General features: G+C 40.6%; 2 pseudogenes; both read right to left on the reverse strand.

The window, feature by feature from the left end:
• Nucleotides 1-1,567: 1,567 nt before the first annotated feature.
• On the reverse strand, nucleotides 1,568-2,493 carry LOC148098950 (odorant receptor 131-2 pseudogene; annotated as a pseudogene).
• Nucleotides 2,494-16,076: 13,583 nt separating this feature from the next.
• On the reverse strand, nucleotides 16,077-16,997 carry LOC148098951 (odorant receptor 131-2 pseudogene; annotated as a pseudogene).
• Between the last annotated feature and the right edge of the window lie 4,364 nt (nucleotides 16,998-21,361).

Below are 21,361 nucleotides of genomic sequence, written 5' to 3' on the forward strand. Positions count from 1 at the left end.
CGTTACACATAATCCATGCCAATTTATTCAGTATGCACACAATTGCTCCCCGAGGGGCAAATTTTAAGCTCCAATTGAAAGACCGACTGATTGAAACTCAGCCTCAGGCCCCCAGGACTGAAAAACATTCAGTCTGTAGACTGTCAAGGCAAGGTTGGAAGAAAGCCAAACCCAAATGCCTCATTATTTGAAAGAACTTAACGCATAATTCATTACAGTTTGCTCCCAAAATGGATGGAGGCCTACACCATTAAGGAGGACGGAAGCCTCAAGATTGAACTTTACCACTATTCCACTATTCCCCACCCACAAGCACCAATTAATCATCACAGCCATGTTCTGTTCCTGCGGGTCAGCTTCGCTGTCTGTTCAGTGTTCTGCAACAAGTACGGGTGGTGGTACAAATACAGATACAAATACTGGCTGCTTTGCACATCTCTAGTAAACAGTGCATTTATTTACAGTGAAGTAAATGTAACACACAGTAAATCTCCAGTGCACTCCCTCAACTTCTGTGTCATGCCTTCCAAGTGTCTCTGCTCCGTGCTCTCTCTGCTCCCGTGTCTCCGCACACCCCGTGTGTGCTTCCGTCCTGTGTTCAGTCCTCTCCTCCTGAGGAAAAACAACAGACGCAGCCATCAGGACACAGAACTCCAGCAGGCATACACTTAACAACACTAGAAACACTAACATGGAGTCTAACTCAACAACCCTGTGCCGGTGGGAGCTTCCTCATGCTCTTAAATAGCTTCTTCTTTAAAAAAAAAAAAAAAAAAGAAGAAGAAAGAAATGGGAAAAGAGTAGAAAAAAATGCAAGCACTGCTGATCTCATAGTTATATTTATACTGGTTCCTATAACAGCTTTCTTATCACATTCTATTAAATGCAGAAATAGGGGAAAAGCAATTGGGATTTTTTTTACTGTTGTAAATACTGTTCCTAAAAATACAGTTTTTTAAGAAATTATTATTATTATTATTATTATTATTAGTAGTAGTAGTAGTAGTAGTAGTATAGTTATCATTAATAATAGTAACAATTTATTTTATTGTTAAATATCAGAACAGTTATAAAATACATTTAGAATTCATATTTTTGTTGCAGTGATTCTTATCAGTGGATTACAATCAGTACCAAAGATGTTTTTAAAAATATTAATTATTCCATCATCCGTTCATAATAGCAATACAATTAAAGTTGTATTTGTTGCTATATATTGTGCATCTATGTTGATTGCATTCTGAGGAAGTTAACCATGTCATATCAGAGAAAAAAAACAATTTTGGTCAAATTGAGCACATACCCTAAAATAAGTGAATAAATTATAATAAAAAATAATAATAAACACTTGACAATTATTTTCATTTAATTTTCTAGGGTTTTTTTAATGCATAACAATATAGCATCATAGAACATGGAAAGCAAGTTGCACAATTACTAATAAATTGAAATTCATCATTATTTACATGAAATTTTTCTTGCATATTGAAGCAGTTTCCCTGTATGGTTTAATGTAACATGAATTTAGAATAGATTTAGAATTTAGCATTTATATTTCTGATGTAACTCAAATTATGTTTATTTTGAACAGGATGAAGTAGGCATAAGATTTTTCAGTACAAGAAAAATATTTTCATCCCTGAGGCCATAGATCAGAGGACTCAGGCACCTTGGAGCAATATTAAACATAATGTAGTTAAAATATCGGACATTTCGAAATAAACTAAAATCTATCTGAAGTAGTGCAATTTCTATGAATGGGCACCACAGCTGAATGAGACAGAGCAACAACTGGAAAGCATGAAGGATCACGGTTTTGAGTCCTTTATGTGTCAACTTCTTTTTCTCTCCTGATGCAGCTTTGGCCACTTTCATTATTTGAACATATGAGTATGCAATAGTGGTGCCCATAATCAAGAAATAAAATTGATACACAGCTGATCGAACATGATCCTGCCATCTGTAAATAGTAAATGTCTCTCCACTACATATCATGGATTGCTTGTAGAACTTAAGTGAGGCGGAAGCAAAGAACATGGACAGAATAATTATACAAGGACCAGAGCTGACACCATGAATGATCAGGATACAGTACATAGTGCTGCGTGTGGAGCACAGCTGTCCATGACGCAGGGGCATACAAATGGCCACATAGCGTTCCAGAGTCATTGCTGTCAGAGTAACTGGTGTGACAATGAAGTAAAGAAGTACAACAACAGAGATAGTTATACACAACCACACTGGCATTGTAAATTCAAATTGGCTCAATACAAGTAAAACATCTGACAGCAATAACAAAACACTGTCTGACAGCAGTGTTATGAAAAATAAGATGTAACGTGCAGATGTGTGAAAGGATTTCTTTTTAACAAAGATCACGATGAGCAACATGTTGATGCAAAGAAAAATTATTACCAGGATCTGTACAATAATGACACGGTAACTGATTGATTGCTGAAAAAAAACATCATTCACTGAGTTGTTACCTGCCATAGAGAACAAAAATATGTACTTCTAAGAGTTCATTAAAGTTTTGTCAATAAATAATAGATTTTCTTTTTAATAAATATCAAAAATCAAATCCAGTGAAGAAACCTTCCATTCTGTTCCAGAGCCAAATGTCTTCTGCTGCGTTCCCTGCAATTTTCTGAGAAATGACCGTGCATCATTAAATCGAAGCTTACAGCAACTAAGAATAACAAATACACATGAAACTTCCTTCTACTGTGTTGTCATCATCCCCTAGCACCCATTCTCCTCAGTATAGATGCTTCTAAATATGTAATTGATGGTATACTCAGGAGACTTTGCAGTAAAGTCAACATAACAGATCTGAAAGAACTGAAAAGTTGTTGTTTGGCGACAAGGTAATCAATTCTGTCAATCAATAAGACAACACCCCTCTATTTTAGGTTTATGTCTTAAAAACTCCTAAACTGATGTGACTTTGGCATGTACCATTTCTGTTTGTGAGGTATTCAGTTAAATGAAAACTGTCCTTTCGTTTTTTCCTCAGCATTTTCTCTTTTAATGTATTTACTATAAAGAATGAAGTTTAAATTTCAAGCAAATTTCTTGTATTTCATTTTTCTCCCTTTGATTATTTTAAAATGTATAGATAGAAGTTAGTAACACATAAGTAAGACATGAAAAACATCAGACATTTATATCCTAAAACTGACCACATATAGATTGGCCAGTTGGTAGGTTTAAAGATATGTTGCCACCTCAGCTCATCAGTAATCTACCCAGCAGAGACTTCATGGTCCCACTCCACACACTGTTTGTATGTGATTGTCTGTACTCAAGTAAGCTACTCCAACACATACATTTGTGACTAACATGGGTTAAAAAAAAGTCATTTAAGACACCTTTGGCATAAAGACAGGTAGGTAGGTCAGGGTCATTGACCCAGTATTTCAAGTTTCTGTTGTGGACACTTGCAAGACTTGTACTTTCATCCAATATAAATGGTAAATGACCTGTATTTGTATAGCGCTTTACACATCCAGTCATCCACCCATTCACACACACATTCACACACTGGTGATGGCAAGCTACATTGTAGTCACAGCCACCCTGGGGCGCACTGACAGAGGCGAGGCTGCCGGACACTGGTGCCACCGGGCCCTCTGTTCTGGTTCTGCTCATTGTGAATATTGCTGCATTGATCTCTTAACTGAAGATAAAAACATTGAGAGTTAATTCTGTAACTGAAAACCAAAGTGATAAATTGTTATATTATAAAATAATAAATGAAATGATACAACATTCTTTTTAATTAGATGTGGGTATTGTGCATTATTTATTCAACTGGAATATGACTATATAATTACAAAAAACTTAGTTTTATCATTGTGCATATTTTGCTTAAATGGCATAGATACACTACACTAAAGGATATAAAACAAAAAAAATTACAAGATCGCAATCTTTTGTAGATATTTGTAAATTGTCCCTTACAAATAGGGATGGGTACTGGTATCCGGTGCCATTATGGCAACCGGTAGTAACCAGACTGAAAAGCAGCGCACATTTCGGTGCTTTTTTTTACTGAGATGTCATACACTTTGGATTCTAGCCAATCATTTTACCTTTGCAAGCGTAGTAGGCGGGCCCAGGTACGTAAGTTCTTTTAGAGCAGAGCAACAGATTAAAAATGCCCAAGGTGAAGCGGTCAAATGTCTGGCTGTACTTCACAGTAAAAGATGCAAACTCAGCAGCCTGCAACAAGTGCTTTAAGGTGATACTGTGCAAAGGAGGTAACACCTCGAATCTGATGAAACACCTGGTGATGCATAGCGTTTTTTTTTTAAAGCCGAGAAATGCACCGTATTTGATAGCTTGCTGCGAGACCTCACACCATGCACATCTACTGTGGGTATGGTGCCTGTTATCGGACCCGGAGTTAGCAACACCCCCCAAGAACCCGAAGAGGAGAGTCCTGGCCTGTAGCCCTGCCAGTGTAGCAGAAGTGATGACGGATGATGATGGCAGCAGCAGCTGTTCTTCTCTGCGTGAGTAGCTTAATGTTGTTCGTGTGTAATTTACGTTGAGTAGGCTAACCACGTTATTACATTAATACATGTAAGGTGAACAAGCAAACACCGTCGTAGTTACATGCGGCTGTCTTCTTGTTTGATGGCAGATACTCCCTTCACCCTGGCCAAAAAGGCTAAAATGACCAAAGAAAAAGTGGGAAACAGCTAAACATGAGAGGTTTTTGGACAAAGTGTCACAGTCTGGCTGGGGCAGACTGTATGTGTTTGCAAAAGAGGACTCCAACGCAGACCAAAAACTGAACGTGGCGTGGGTTTAACAAAAAACAAGCCGTTTATTGAGGCTAGCAAAAAGGGTACAAACAAAAGGGCATTGGTGAAACAAACAATAACCTAAACTGGGTGAACTAAAACTAAACATGAAAAAACCTTAAACATGGTGAACTGACATAGATACCTGAAGTTGTGACATGGATGAGCAGACGACCTGACAAAGGATGACTGAAAGCACACGGAGTAAATACACACAGGAGGATAATGAGGGAAGTGAGAACACATGGAGAAACAGCTGACACACATGAACATAATGACGTCACAAGGAGAGAGTAACACTAAAAACATTGAACATAGAAACACAGGACCCCTTCAAAATAAAACAAAAACAAAATGTCCATCAAAAGCACAGGAGCGCAGGGAACAGTTCATAACTGCTCAGGGGGCAGACCTGGAGGGTGACAGTCCAGAAATCCATAGTTCATTTGATCAGGGGGCTGGCACGGAGGCCGACGGCACAGGAGTTCATGGTCAAACAGTTCCGGGGGCCGACCGTGCGGACGGCAGCGGCGTAGAAACAGTTCTGGCAGCCGACCTCGACGGCGATGACGTCCAGCTGGTGGCCCGGAGAGTGGCTGGTGATTCCGAGGTGCAGAACGTGGCTTGGGCGGCGGCATAACAGCCGCAGGACCAGGCGAAGCAGAAGCTGGAGCTGGACCAGGACCAGGCGAAGCAGAAGCTGGACCAGGCAGGGCAGAAGCTGGACCAGGCGAAGCAGAAGCTGAGGCTGAAGCAGGACCAGGCGACGGCGAAGCTGAGGCTGAAGCTGGACCAGGCGACGGTGTGGCAGCTACAGAAGGTTGCTGGACGGGCTGCTCGGGCCCTCGAGCTGACGTGGCATGAGGCTGGTGCAGTTCTCCTGAACCCCCAGCTGACGAGGAAGGTTGCTGGACAGGCATAATCTTTTGGCCAGGATCTTTTTTTACATCAGCCAGCTCGGTTCCCATCAGGCGCCGTTCTGTTGAAGTGGCCCCCGCGATGGGAGTAAATACCTGGCTGGAACATTCTGTCAGGTTGGAGGGCAAGAAAAGGACCCAAAACAGAGGGCTTCCTGGTTAGCAACAGCAAATTTATTTATGCTTGGACACATCTTTTGGAAATACAATATTCAGTTTCACTGTTATGCTGATGACACCCAGCTTTATCTGTCTACTAAACCTATTTCTGCTTTCCCTCTGTCTTCTCTCACCCTCTGTTTCACTAAACATCATGGTTCAATAGTACTAAACTCAATAGTAACAAATCAGAGCTTCTCCAGGTAAATTAGCATATGTTGGTTCTCTGAGAAAGGCAATCTCCAAACTGTATTATGTGCTTCTTCAGGCAAGGAAACATATTAAATGGGAAGTGGAATCAGTGATGGGTATAACAAACAAAAGCTGAGAGAGGATTTGTAATTTTCATTGGTACTCAGCAAGTTCAATATCTTGAAGAGACCACTGCTGGAAGAACATTATTAGATTTTTCAAAACCCCTCATCAAACTAGATATAAAAATGGGAAACTGGAATGCTGGAGAAGATGTGTATCACAAGTGGCACATCATTACCATATCTTTTGGGAATGCCCTAACTTAAAAAATTACTGGCTGGGGATTCATAAAACTCTGTGTGAGGTCTTAAATATAAAATTTGATATTAATTTTGTAAATTTGCACTTGGGCCTGGTTGCTGGTTCGGTCCGGGGAGGGGACACATAGCTCTTACAAGCACTATTAGCGGCCAGCAAAAAATCAATAACCAGAAAGTGGCAAAATCCAACTCCACCAACACTTGAGGATTGGTTTCATGTGATTTTTGAGATATTTAAAATGGAGAAATTGACATTCTCCATAAAAATTCGAAAAGACCAATTCTACAAAATATGGAATAAATGGACTTGCTTGTCCCCCCTCTGCCCTGAATTTAGATAATACCAGCCCTGAATTGGTGTGTCTCCCATGCACTGTACAATGTCAGGTCAACCCTCTACTTCACAACATGTATTAATTGTACTTTATGTAAATAAGTTAAACATGCTGCACTTTGTATACACTGTCAAGCCACCGAGTTCACTTTTTGTTATTTGAATGAAAAACAAAAGGACTAAGAAAAAATTATTTTTTTTGACTAAATAATATTAATGCACTTTATTGTAACATGTCCTTTTCAATAAAAATATAATTTAAAAAAGAAGGGGCTTTTTTAAATATAATGTATTATTATTATTATTAGTAGTAGTAGTAGTAGTAGTAGTACAATGAGCAAAGAACAGTGAAGTTTCAAAAATGTGATCCCTTCCATGGCAACTCCCGACTCCTGTTCAGTGTTCTTGATCTGTGGTGTGTGAGGTGAAATCCAAAACACAATATTTACAGCTGTGCACTGCTCCTGCCAGCCCTCTCCTTCCCAGGTTCCTCACAAAACAAGACATGATGATTAGTTAAACTTTTTTCTTAGGCAAGGGATAAAGACAGACTCACCCTGGAGCCGGGGCTGTACTCATTATGTCACCCAATAAGCCAGCATTGACGAAGTTCAGCCACTCTGTCAAGTAGTAGGCTAGATGATGAAGATCATCAGCAGAGGCCGGTGAATCTTGATTGGCTTGATTGGCTGGAACTGATGGACCATTACAAAACCCTTATTCTGAAAGTTCAGAAAAAGTGGTTGAATGTTGAATGTAACCAACTGCCATAGTTACTGCCAGAGGAAAAAAAAAACTATTTCCTGTTAATTTTGATTTTTATAAACTCCTACCCTGATGTGTCTGTGAAAAATAAATGTGTTGATTTTTTTCCCCTACGTATTGCATCTTTAAGGTATTTCGTTTGTACGTGCTTTGTCTCTAGGGGCCACTGCATATATTTATATATAAACATATATAAATAAAACCACTTTTTTTTACATTAGTAATTCCTTTAGTGCATAATTTTATATTGTTGTTAATAATAAATTAATTAAAGCAACAAAACAACCTAAAGAGCCGGTTCGGAGCCGAAAGAGCCGGCTCTTTTTAGTGAGCCGAGCCGAGTACTTAAAAAGAGCCGGAAATCCCATCACTACTATCTAAGGACAGCACTAGCAAGCACTCTCTGCTTATGACAAACCCTTCCCCCCCAAAAAAAAAACAAAAAAACAGGGGAAGTTTTAGGAGTGACGGCGAGAGAGAGAGAGAGAGTTTTGAGATGTGAGAGATTTGTGACGTTTAGCGTGTTTGGAGTGTGTAGTTAATGTGTTGTCTTGTGTAGTTAGTGTGTAGTGTTGTGGATAGTTTTGTGTTGTGTGTCAGAACAATGAGGCGACTGCTGTCTCCAGGTAGAAAAAGGAGTGATACACCTGCTGCTGTCAGACCTGCAGGTATCAGGCTGTGATGTTCTCCTTTATAGTGGACAGAAATTATTTTTTTGGAGTGGCACAAATAATTTGTGTGGCATCTTACTGAATAAAGAACAGCTGATTGTTCTGTAAATAGTTTGACATGGTTATTTAAAAAAATCAAGGTAAAAGGCAAATGGATGCAAATAACTTTGTTGTTTGCAAAACTTGTGCATAGGATTTTAAAATTGACAATTTAAATTTGCATTTAAAGTTATAAAATATGATTCATTAAACATGTTTGTGGTTGTTACAGTAAAAATATAATTTTTTCTACTCTGATTTTATGTTTTTTGTCTGATTTTAGATCAATTGTGTTAATACAGTATGTCAAAATGAAAACATAACTTTAAATTCAGACACGCGAGGAAGTAAAACGTTTTTAAAGGTGAAATGTAGAGGAAACATCAAAAGTAGTTAAAAATAGCCAATTATACCCTGGACCCCGGAGGGTTAAACTTTTTTTTAAAGTAATGCAATAGTTACTTTTCAAGTAATTAATTACTTTTAGAATGTTGTAACTCAGTTACTAACTCAGTGACTTTTTTGAGGAAGTAACTAGTAACTATAATTAATTACTTTTTCAAAGGAACTTGCCCAACACTGGTACTATATATATCACTGTGTAGCTTTCTGTAACTTCATGGCAGGAAGCCATTTTGTCATGGTCTGTCAGTTCTTGCTGGTCAACCCACTTTTTGCTTTGGTATGCCATGGGCTGTAGTTCACACCTGGTCCCTCCTACTGTGTGTGTGTGTGTGTGTGTGTGTGTGTGTGTGTGTGTGTATTGCTTGTTGGCCGATTTACAGGCAATGCCAGGCCTGAAGATATTTCCCACACTAAAACCTGACGCCAATCAAGATTCACCTGCTACTGGTGATCCTTGTCAGCTGCTCGGTACTTAACAGAGTGGCTGAGCCTCAATCAACAATGGAGCATTTAATTATAAAGTTAGTACAACCCCAACTCACTACGGTGAACCTGTCTTTGTCCTTCAAGCTGACAGTTTTAGTGGTGGAGTGAGAATCCCATTTGTTGGTAATGGTTGATTCTTATTGTTTACATCATAAAACTGTGCTATTGATCAATTTCAGTTCAACTTTCTTTCTGTTTATATGTACATTTTTTTTATTTTTTATATTATTTATACAGCACCAGGTCACAACAAATCACAGCAATCTCCTCACGCTGCTTTATATTGTACAGTAAAGAAACCACAACAAATCACCACTCAATCATTCTGTATGGTGTCAGAATTGACCTTGACTGTCACGTGAACAAAGACAAAAGACAGGATGCAGCAGCATGGCATTTCTGTCTGATTTATCAGACTTTTTATCTGATTTAGTGATCAGCTCAAATAAAATAATTATTGTGGGTGATTTTAACATCCAGATGCAAACAATGACAGCATCAACATGGCATTTAATCTGTTATTAGACTGAATTGCCTTCTCTCAAAATGTAAAAGAGCCCACCCACCACCTTAATCATACTCTAGATCTTAACATATGGCATAGAAACTGAACATTTAACAGTGTATCCTGAAAACCCTCTCTTGTCTGATCATTTCCTCATAGAATTTAAATTTACAGTAATTGGTTACACAGCTGTGGGGAGTAGATTTGATCACAGTATATGTCTTTCTAAAAGTGCTGTAGCTGAGTTTAAGAATAAAGTTTACCCACTGTTGTCATTTTCAATGCCCTGTATTAGGGATGCACCGATACCGATACTGGTATCGGGTATCGGGGCCGATACTGTAAAATATGTGTGTACTCATACTCATAAAAGTTACCGATACCATGAACCGATACCAACTTATTTCATTAATCAGAGAGTGGCTTGTCATTTCTGTTGTAGTTTTTTAGATTGGCCACTAGGGGGACATCCCACGCTAAACAGGCACAGGGTTAGGCGAGTGAGACTGGCGGCTCCAGATAAAAAAGAGAAACTGGAGCCTGCTGTAGCTAGGCTAAACAAAATGTCAGCAGGGTGGACCGGAACAGCCAACTTTAACTCAGGTTTTGGACAAGCGATGAAAAATGTCAAGAGAAAATCCACGGGCAGTTAAAATAACAGAGGCTCTGACTCATCTTATCGCTCTGGATGACCAGCCAATGCTGGTCGTGGAAAACATAGGATTGCATCGTCTTCTCAGCATACTCAAGCTGCGATATGAAATTCCCAACCACCATACATCAGGGAGATAATGGTGCCAAAACATTCTGAAGAGGTAAAGACAAGCAGTGTGTGCGCGATGTCAGTCCTCAATTTAACGGCACAGTGGACTGATGATCCACGGGCAGATGAGGAGTTTATTCGTCAATGCCAAATACTTTCGTTATTTTGTTTTTTTGTTTACAATATGGACACTCTGCAATAATTTCAAAATTTATTTTATTCTCAAACCTAATTTGTATTTATTTTATTCCAAACAGAAGTGTTTATTTATTATTCTGAAAGCTCGAGACAGTGCCAATAGTTCAGTGGTATTTTGTTAAATTACAATGTGGAGACTCTGCAATAATTTAACAGAAGTGCTTATTTTTCACTTGAAATTTTTTTGTGATCATTTTTATTAAGATTTAATTTTTTATTGGCAGAGAATAAAATAAAACCTGTCTTCCAATTTATTGCATTTGTGTGTGTCTGTGTGTGTCTGTGTGTGTGTGTGGTAGAAGTATCGGTTTTTGTACTGTATCGGCAAGTACTCAGATCCAAGTATCGGTTTGAAAAAATTGGTATCGTTGCATCCCTACCCTGTATCAACACAGAGCAGAGCAGCAGCCTGAACGCTACTGCAACAGAGGTTGATTATCTTGTTGATAATTTTTGGGAGGCCCCTCCATGGAAGATTTTCCACTAGAGCAGTCATGACAACAACCTACACTCACCCTTTGACCAAGTAACAAAAGTTGATGGTCACTCGATGCACCCTGAGCAGCATGGACCTACCCATATTTTGTATTAATTACAGATAGGGTGCATCGAGTGAGTCATGACACTTGCACAGAGGAGGAACTCACTCAGCTTTAAAGATGCTGGGAAATGATCTTCCAGGCAACTCATTATAACCCCATGGCAGGGCATATGGGATATGACAAAACTCTGGAGCAAAGAATGGCACGATTTTATTGGCCTGGCTTCTGCGCAGATATGTGTCGATGGTCCACATTCAGCCGCATTGTCAACTGGTTAATCAGCCAGCCATTCCAAAAGCTCCTTTGTGTGAGTTACCATTAATTGATGTCTCATTTGGCCACATACGCATGGACCTCATCGGTCCATTTCACCGGAGTGCACATGGATATAACTTTTTATTAGTTCTGGTGGATTAGCAATGCTATACCCTGAAGCAGTGCTGTTGCGCTTCATTTCTGCAAAGCTCTGTTGCATGCCATCTTCCAAGTTGGCATCCCAAAAGAGATACTGACTGACAAGGCCACATTGTTCATGTCTTGCAAACTGTACGAATGTACAGCTGTATTAATTATTGGGCATTAAATCGTTAAATCTAAAAGAAAAGTGTCTGGACTTCTTTAAGTTGCTTGAAGACGTTTCACACCTCATCTGAGCAGCTTCTTCAGTTCTTCAGAACTAAGAACACAGCAGACATCTCAGTGATTACAAACATTTACGTGACTCAGTTGCATGTGGAAGATGCACAGAAACTTTCGATGGCTTTAGACAAGAGACTGTCTGTAACTGATTAAAAAAGATCAGAAGAAGAAAGTATGCTGCCTTTGTTTTGTAAGGCAATGAGTATGGAGAAAAGCATTAGGTGCAGAAAATGAAATAATTTTTTCGGGAGCCACTCTTCATGTGTTCTTCAGGTGGCCGCTCCCTGTGATTCTGCATTTATGTTGGTCACTCGAATATATGTCACACTATGTTTACTTTGTTAAACGTTGCAAAATGCGCAAATGCTCCCTGAGCAGCACCTTTGCGCTGTGCTTTGCTCAGGGCAACAGGAAAATGTTTTTGCGTGGTAGAAGCTGTAGAAAAGAATGGATTTCAGAGGACAGTTTTCTGAGACTAAAATAAATACAGAAAAGAGAAAAAAATGCAAACACTGCTGATCTCATAGTTATATGTATACTCATTCAAAGACATACTTTAATAATAATAATGGCTTTCTTATTGCGTTTAAATGATATAAGTTTGCATTTACATGCAGAAATAGCATTTCCCTCTATAAACCACCACTTTATATACATAACACTATTTATTTTTTATTTATATTTGTACGTTTTATATATTTTTTCTCTTAATACTGTTCATTAGTGCTGCAGAATTGTGCGACTGTGCTGTCCCCTCTTCTCTTCACCCTGTACACCAATGACTTCTGCAGTAACTCTGAATCATGCCATATTCAGATGTTTGCGGACATAACAGCCATCATGGGGTGTATCTGGGATGACCAGGAAGAGGAGTACAGTAGTCTGGTGAGGAACTTTGTCACATGGAGTCACACAAACCACCTGCAACTCAACACCTCAAAGACCAAGGAACTGGTTGTGGACTTCAGGAGGTCCAGACCAGTTCCACTGCCAGTTCGGATAGAGGCAGAGGAGGTGGAGGTGGTCAACAGATATAAGTACCTCGGGTTGTGGGTGGACAACAAACTGGACTGCTCATGCAATACACAGCACCTGTATAAAAAAAAGGCCAAGGCAGACTGTACTTCCTCAGGAGACTGAGGTTGTTCAACATCTGCAGGAAGCTCCTGAGGATGTTTTACCAGGTTGCCGGAGTACTGTTCTATGCTGTGGTGTGCTGGGGGAGCAGCACAGCAAAGAAGGACGTGTCCAGGCTGGAAAAAATAATCAGGAAGGCTGGCTCTGTGGTTGGCATGAAGCTGGACACTCTGGTGACAATGGCAGAGAGGAGGACACTAAAGAAACTGCTGGACATTATGGACAATGCTGGGCATCCTCTGCACATGGACAGTCTGTTCAGTGACAGGTTGCTTCTCCCAAAGTCAAGGACCAACAGACTTTTTTTTTTTTTTTTTAACATTTATTTATTGGTTTTAACCGGTTTTACATGGTGCACCGTGAACATTACAAAAAAAATAAAGTAAAAAAAAAAATAAATAAATAAAAACCACAACAACAACAGAAAAAACATAGTAATAGAAACAAAAACAAAAACAAACCATAACAGAAGGGAAGGACAGATATACAAATCAAGTTAGAGTTTCAGGCTGTTAAGTCCACAGTTTATACGTTGCAGTTCTCCAGAAAGTTGTAGAATTTTGACCATATAGCCCAAAACCTGTCCAGTTTATTTCTTAATGTATAAGTTATTTTCTCCATAGATAGTCTAGATGTCAGTCCATTAAGCCATTGAGATAGTCCACATATTTTTTGATTTTTCCAACACATAGCAATACAGCGCTTGGCTTTCAAAAGTCCAATTGTTAACAGAGCTCTATTGTTTGCCGCTGGTACAAAATTATTTGGGTATATATTTAAAATACATATTTTAGGATGAAGTGGAATCACATCACCAATAATTTGACTCAACAGATTTATTACCTTTTCCCAAAAGATTTTCACATGTGGACACTCCCATATACAGTGAAATAAAGTGACCCTGTCCACTCCACACTTAATACAGGTGTCTGGGATGTTTGAATTAAAATAATGCATTTTTGACGGAGTAAGATATCTGTCTTGTTAACCATTTATATTGAAGTAGTCGAGATAGCTCATTAATTGTCTGACTCTGGGCCAAGGAGCATGATTTATACCACTCATCATCAGATATATCCATTTGCAAATCATTCCTCCAAGCCTCTAAAATAGACCGTGTTGATTCTTTGGAATTTTCTAATTTACTAATCTTTAGTACCTTTTTCATTGTGCAGTATTTATATATATATATTATATCAGTGGTTCCCAAACTTTTTTTTCTGGGCCCCCCTTGTTTTACAAAAAAAATGTTCGTGCCCCCCCGCGTGCACGCACACGCACGCACGCACACATCCTCCAACCACACACACATCCATATTTTGCTCCATTGCTGTTTATTTCACACCTCAAACATTTAGTAAACAATTAAGCAAATACAAGTAATCTGCAATAAATTACAGGTAGTAAGAAAATAAACTACTAACTCTTTTACGCTACGTCCACACCTACACGGGTATTTTTGAAAATGCAGCTGTTTCTTCCACACGTAAACGGCGTTTGGAATCACTGAAAACTGAGATTTTTTAAAACTCCTTTTTTGCGTTTACGTGTGGACGAGGAATACAGAGTTCGTCACACAACGTCAAAGGTATTTTCCTTTTTTCACGGCATGCTGTGCGCCACGTTATTGCTTACATGAGATGAATTGCAGAATGGCAGATAGAGACAAAATACTGTTAATCTGACTATCTGCAGGTTTTACACGCTTACATAAACACGCAGTTACTGTCCCTCCATTTACAAAGGCAGAGGCGTCACGGTGTGATTATTTTATGTGTAGTTGTTTTTTTTCCTGTGTAATAATATTCAACATTGCTATCAATACATTTTTCAAAAAACGCCTCTCTGTGCAAAATAGGTTTAAAAACATAAACAGCTGTGGGATACTGTTTGTCCGGGATTTGAACTGGGGGAACAAATCGTGGCAGGATCAGCCTGATATTATTTATATCCCGCTGTAACTTTACTGTATAAAGTATAGTATAGTATGTATATCTTCAAAATGTCAGCAGTAGTTAGTCATCAGCCCAGCGTGTGCTCCCGACAAAGGGAAAACCAATTCTGCAGGGGAGACCTACCTTGGCACTTGTGCAGGTGAAACCAAAGGGAAGATTTGCTTCACCATATTTTCTAGTCTTTGGCTTAGAATGAAGTTGGTTTGGAAACATATTCAGCAATGCTTCATCTCCTGCTTTGCGTTTCTGTAGGTGCCCGTGCTAGCAGTGTGCTAGCAGTGTCCAAGCGTTTTGTTTCCCCCCCCCTTTTGATCCCGCGCCCCCCCTGCCATAGCTCTGCGCCTGGGCCCCACACTTTGGGAAGGTCTGTGTTATATATTATATATATTTTTATATCCAATGGTGCAATTGACTCGCAATAGTTGAAAGCTGAAATGTGCAATTCCCTGATATTCTTATTCCTATTTATTCTTATTTATCCCTATTGTATACTCTGTATTTGTATATTTGTATGTATGGTATATTTCTGATCACATTCCGCAACTTCTGTCAGTGCTGTGCTACTGGAAACTGAATTTCCTGGAGGAACCCAGGTGAGGGATGAATAAAGTTTCATCTAATTTAATCTAATCTAATAATCAGTACCAAAGCTGTTTTCAAATTAACATTATTCCATCTTCATTATTCTTCCCCATTCACACAACAGCAATAAAATAAAAGTAGTATTTGTTTTCATATATCATTTGTTTGTCACATAATCCTGACTTTCAATGATATTTTTTAGGTCTTGTCATGTTGCACATACTCAATCATTTGGAAATTTCAGTTGAATTATTTTGCAACAATTCATTACAGATAAAGCTAAATTAATCAAGCTGCAACATCATAAAAACTCTACAATTCATTCTGAGAAAGTGAATCATCTTCAATTAGGAAAAAAAATTATCTTGGACAAATTGTGTAGATACACTTAACATTTATTTAAATTTTATTTTCTCATTTTAAATGTATGTGTAAACTGCACCTGAAAAGTGACATGTAACTGCAGAGTTTTGTTTAAATGCATAACAATATAGCATCACTGAACATATACAGGAAAGCAAGTTGCAAAACTACTAATAATTTAAAATTGATCATTATTTACATAAAATTACTCTTGCATGTTTAAATAGTCATTTCCTGTATGGTCTGAGGAAATATAAATGGCAGCATTTATATTTCTGATGTAACTCAAATTATGTGTATTTGGAACAGGATGAAGTAGGCATAAGACTTTTTAGCACAAGAAAAAAATTTTCATCCCTGAGGCCATAGATCAGAGGACTCAGGCACCTTGGAGCAATACTAAACATAATGTAGTTAGAATATCTGACATCTATAAATAACCTGAAATCAATCTGAAGTACTGTAGTGTCAATGAATGGGGTCCACAGCTGAATGAGACAGAGCAACAACTGGAAAGCATGAAGGATCACTGTTTTGAGTCCTTTATGTGTCAACTTCTTTTTCTCTCCTGATGCAGCTTTGGCCACTTTCATTATTTGAACATATGAGTATGCAATAGTGATGCCCATAATCAAGAAATAAAATTGAAACACAGCTGATCGAACATGATCCTGCCATCTGTATAGAGTAAATGCCACTACACTACATATATTGGATTGCTTGTAGAACTTAAGTGAGGCAGAAGCAAAGAGCATGGACAGAATAATTATACAAGGGGCAGAGCTGAGAACATGAATGATCAGGATACAGTACATAGTGCTGTGTGTGGAGCACAGCTGTCCATGACGCAGGGGCATACAAATGGCCACATAACGCTCCAGATTCATTGCTGTCAGAGTAACTGGTGTGACAAAAGTATACATATGCACAAAAATAGTGATGATTATACACAACCACACTTGTATTGTAATTTCAAAATAGGTCAATATAAGCAAAACATCTGACAGCAATAACAAAACACTGTCTGACAGCAGTGTTACAAAAAACAAGATGTAACGTGCAGATGTGTGAAAGGATTCCTTTTTAACAAAGATCACAATGAGCAACATGTTGATGCAAAGAAAAATTATTACCAGGGTTTGTACGATAATGACCCGGTCATTGACTGGTCGCTGCAAAAAAACATCATTCACTGAGTTGTTACCTGCCATAGAGAAGAAACATGTGTTTGAAGTACTTCTAAGAGTTAAATAAAGTTTTGTTAATAAATGTAAGATTTTCCTTTTAAAAATCAAAGTTCAAAATCAAATCCAGTGGAGAAACTGCCCATTCTGTTCCAGAGCCAAACGTCTTCTCCTGCGTTCCCTGCAGTTTTCTGAAAAATGACTGTGCATCATTAATTTGAAGCTTACAGCAACTAAGAATAATAATTACACATGTAACTTCCCTGTACTGTGTTGTCATCATCCCCTTAGCACCCATTCTCCTCAGCATCGATGCCTCTAAATAAGTAATTGATGGTATACTCAGGAGACTTTGTAGGAAACTCAACATAACTGACCTAAAAGAATTGAAAGGTTGTGTTTTGCTGAGGAGGTAATCACCTGTAGTTAGTGCAACAAGTGAGACTACATCCCATTATTTTGGCTCTATGTCTTAAAAACTAAAGTGATGTGACTGTGACAGGTACTAGGTCTGTTTGTGAGGTATTCAGTTAAGTTAAAACTGTCCTTTCTGTACTAAGCATTGTCTCTTAATTTTCCATAAATGACAAAGTTTAAAATAGCAGAGTTTTGTATGTTTTTTTCTGCCTTTGATTATATTAAACTATATAGAGACAAGTGCATTACACATGTAAGAAAGACTTGAAAAACATCAGACATTTATATCCTAAAACTGATCACACATAGATTGACCACTTGGTAGGTTTACTGATGCTAGGTGTATTTTAAAGATATGTGGCTACTTCAGCTCATCTGTAACCCACCCAGCAGAGACCTCATGGTCCCATTTGTGGCTAATATAGGTAAAATATTTTGCTAATAACTTACGATTCAAAACGGAGAAGAGAAATCAGATGCAAAATGTATTGTTTTTTCTTCAGGCATTTTTCCTCACTATTCCCTCTTTTAAGTGCACATATCAATTTTTTTTTGTATTTTGTCTTGCTAAAGCAGTTAATGAAAAGTGGGTAACTGTCACAGCTGGAAGCCAGAATGTGGAGTGGACCCACAAACAAATTCAAGCCAAGAAACAGAACTTTGACGTGAACAAGGGTTTTATTTACAGTGGCATGAAGGTACAAGAGGATAAGAACATAAACTGTGAAATACAGTGAATGTGAACTAAGAGCAAACTGTGACATACTAGGAAACATGAATGAAGTGGAGACTAGGAAGACAAGCTTTGAGTAAACTGTGAGATGCTATGAACTAGCATGGTGTTACTGGGGTTATTAAATATGTGTATATGGAGATAGATAGATAGATAGATAGATAGTTGTAGGTTGTTTTGCTTCGTTTGTCTGTCTCTTTTTTATTTCAATGTGGTTGTATTTTTTCAACATGTTCAAAATCAGATTCAATTCAATTCAATTTAACTATGAACTAAGAAAGTGACGTGAAACACTATGTACATGAGCTCAGGGACTTTAAACTAGATCGTCCAGAATATGAATGGTGGTTGACAGGACTTGACGAGGGGAACAGTGGTACAGAAGACAGAGTCAGGTTGGCCCTTGGGGAAATGACTGAATTACAGTTTTTCTCCATTGGTTTGGCTCATTTCTTGAAACAGAAATTACATTCTCAAAACTCTAAGATCATTTGGCAAAACACTCTTACAGTTTAGCACAACACTATAGCTCACCTGCAAAAGCTCATCTCTTCCAAAACTGTTCACTCAGGCTTCAATCTAAATCCCTTTCTCATTTAAACAGTCAGTGTCTCCAAAATGGCAAAGATCCTTCTCAATAGCTTTGGCTCATTTCTCGACACAGATCGGACATTCTCTTTTTTTTTTTTTTTTTTTGCCTGTCCCGTTTGGCTCTTTTGCCATCAGAATTATTGTCTAAAGGCGAAGAAAGATGCCCAACGGATTTTCTTTACCAAATTGACCATCCCAGCTTTGCCGTAATGGTCCATTTGATTCACCTTTTATTCTTTATTTTATTTTCACTTGCTGAATACGGGACAGACTTGACTGGGGGAAAGAAAAGGGAGAAAGAAAGAGGGAAAGAAAAACAGTTGAGAAGAGGGACGGGGGAGAAGGGCAAAAAACAAAAACCAACAGAATAAGCAAAAAAAAAAAAAAAAAATACATATATCGATCACCTGGATCACCTGTTGAGAAAGAAAAAAGAAAACAAGCAGAAGAAAACGAGAGTAATACAATAAACAACATCACAATGATATATGGGAATATGACAGTAAATACTAAATATTAAACATTATTGTGCAGCACGTAAGATCGACAGCACAGTGTGCATTGAGGTAGGAGCCAAAAAGGGTGTAGTTTGTGTGTGTGATCACCCGTGTGTACACCTGTGAGCATGGACGCGCTTGTTTTCTTAAAAGGTTCCCTCATGTAATGATCTGCTAGAGGGTGTGGGGGGCCACTGCCCCGTCCTCCAGGGCATGAAGCAGGTATGGAGGAGATCAAAACTCCAGACATCCAGAGGCCCCCAGAACACAAGAGACCAAGGAAGACCAACAGAGGGGCAGCCGTGCCACTGTCCCAGAAAGAGCTGAGGAGAGTCCCAGATGAGGGGTCACCCAGCAGCCACGGAGCAGAAGCCAGGGGGGGTTGCAGCGACGTGCCCGTGAGCTCCGCCGGCAGCCAGCTGTGCCTGAGTGACCGAGCCCCAGGCCGAGAGGCCGGGGGCACCCCACCTCCGAAGTGGCCCAAGCGAGCCCCAGGCTCCAGGCCCCGATAAGCAGCCGCCAAGGAGTGAGCCGGTGTGTACCCGGACGCCCACCCCCGGACACAAAGAACCACCAACGCACCGATGTCTGAGGGAGTCCGCCCCCGGCAGGGGAAGTGGTGGGGGGAGATAGGCCTCCAAACCTTGGAGGGCCTGAGCTGTCCTCAGAGAGGTGGCGTCTGATACCCAACCTGACATATGGACACAGACATACAGGCACACACAGATACAAACATCCATTCCCACCCTCATGCTCTCATATGCACTTACTCCACACTTAACCAACGTGGAGACAGACATAAAGAGACGCTGTACACACAATCACACTCCCCAAGCGTACTCTACGAACCGGGTCTAGGTACCCTTGCCCCTGGAGGGGGGAACTGCACCCAGACCCAGGTTGTGTTACCCTTTTTCCCTGCGGTGGGGAGAAGCAGACCGCCCCGACTCCGCAGCAGCAGGGAGGCCCCACATTCCGGACCCCAGTCGGACGGCCAACTCCTCCTCCTAGCCCCCCTGCTCCAGCAGACCGCAGAGAACGAGGGTGAGAGAAGACTCCTAACCTCCCTCCACCCGCTCATTGTAGTGTTGATGTATGTGTGTTCTAAGGTGCATTTAAAACCCAGGAGGGCATGGAGCTACCTGCCAGAGAGCAGCAGGTAAGCGCATAGTCCCTCCTGCTAGCCCTCAATGTCTACGTGTATTTAAAATTGAGAGGTGGGCAACGACGCCAGGGGTGAGGTGTACACCCTGATGGTAATTGGGATTCCGTGTAGCGTGCCCACCCCCAAGATCCTATATGTATGTGTAATGAGACTGTGAGTAATGTGAATGTCTAAGTTGCGGGATAAAATTGAGGCAGAGGCAGCCAGAAGGGGACAGAGGGGGGGGTTACCTCCTCTGCACCCTGGTGACACACCGCTACTCCAAGGCCCTGCATGTGTGGGTGGTTGTGGTGGAGCGGGAAGAGGGAGGCAGCTGGAGATGGGGAGGGAAGGAAGGGAGGGGCAAGTGACCCCTCCCTGGGGCCAGCTCCCCCGCTGACCCCAGTAGGCACCCCCATACTCCGCGACCCGCCAGGGAAGGGGGGCCCAGGCCCATCCGAACCGGGGCCCAGTGCAGCGGCGCCGCCCGGCCCCACAGAGCCCGGGGCAGTCCACCCAACCCCACCACAGAGAAAACTGCACCCACCCCATCATCCACTCATCTTCCAGACAACATAAGACAATAGACGCCCAGGCTGAGATCTTCCTCCACCTCTCCTGTATCTCCCCCTCTTGCAGAGAGAGTTCCTGAGAGAGGAAAGCTCCTGCAAGATGTGACAACCCCCCCCCCCACCAGTTGAAGAGCCCCCCAGGTGGCTCGGCGCACCGGCGGCACCCCGCGCCAGTGGTGGGCCCCCATATACCCACCGGCCCACAACCCCGGCAACACACCAACCAGGACCCAGGCCCCCGAGGCCCGGCCAGGGCCCCAGGCCAGAGCCGGAGCGCCCCCAGAACCTCACGCCCGTCCCGGACCCACCCAGGGGCAGCCAGGCTACCAGGTCAGTAACCCCCGTCCGTCAGCACAGACCCTCCCCTAGCCCCGCTGCACGTAGCCACGAGGAAACCGTCACCTAAGAGCCAACAGAGCCCCCAATTGGCCATGACC

The sequence above is a fragment of the Neolamprologus brichardi genome, chromosome 14 (genome assembly GCF_056152115.1).
Source record: "Neolamprologus brichardi isolate AB-2024 chromosome 14, ASM5615211v1, whole genome shotgun sequence".
NCBI lineage: Eukaryota > Metazoa > Chordata > Actinopteri > Cichliformes > Cichlidae > Neolamprologus > Neolamprologus brichardi.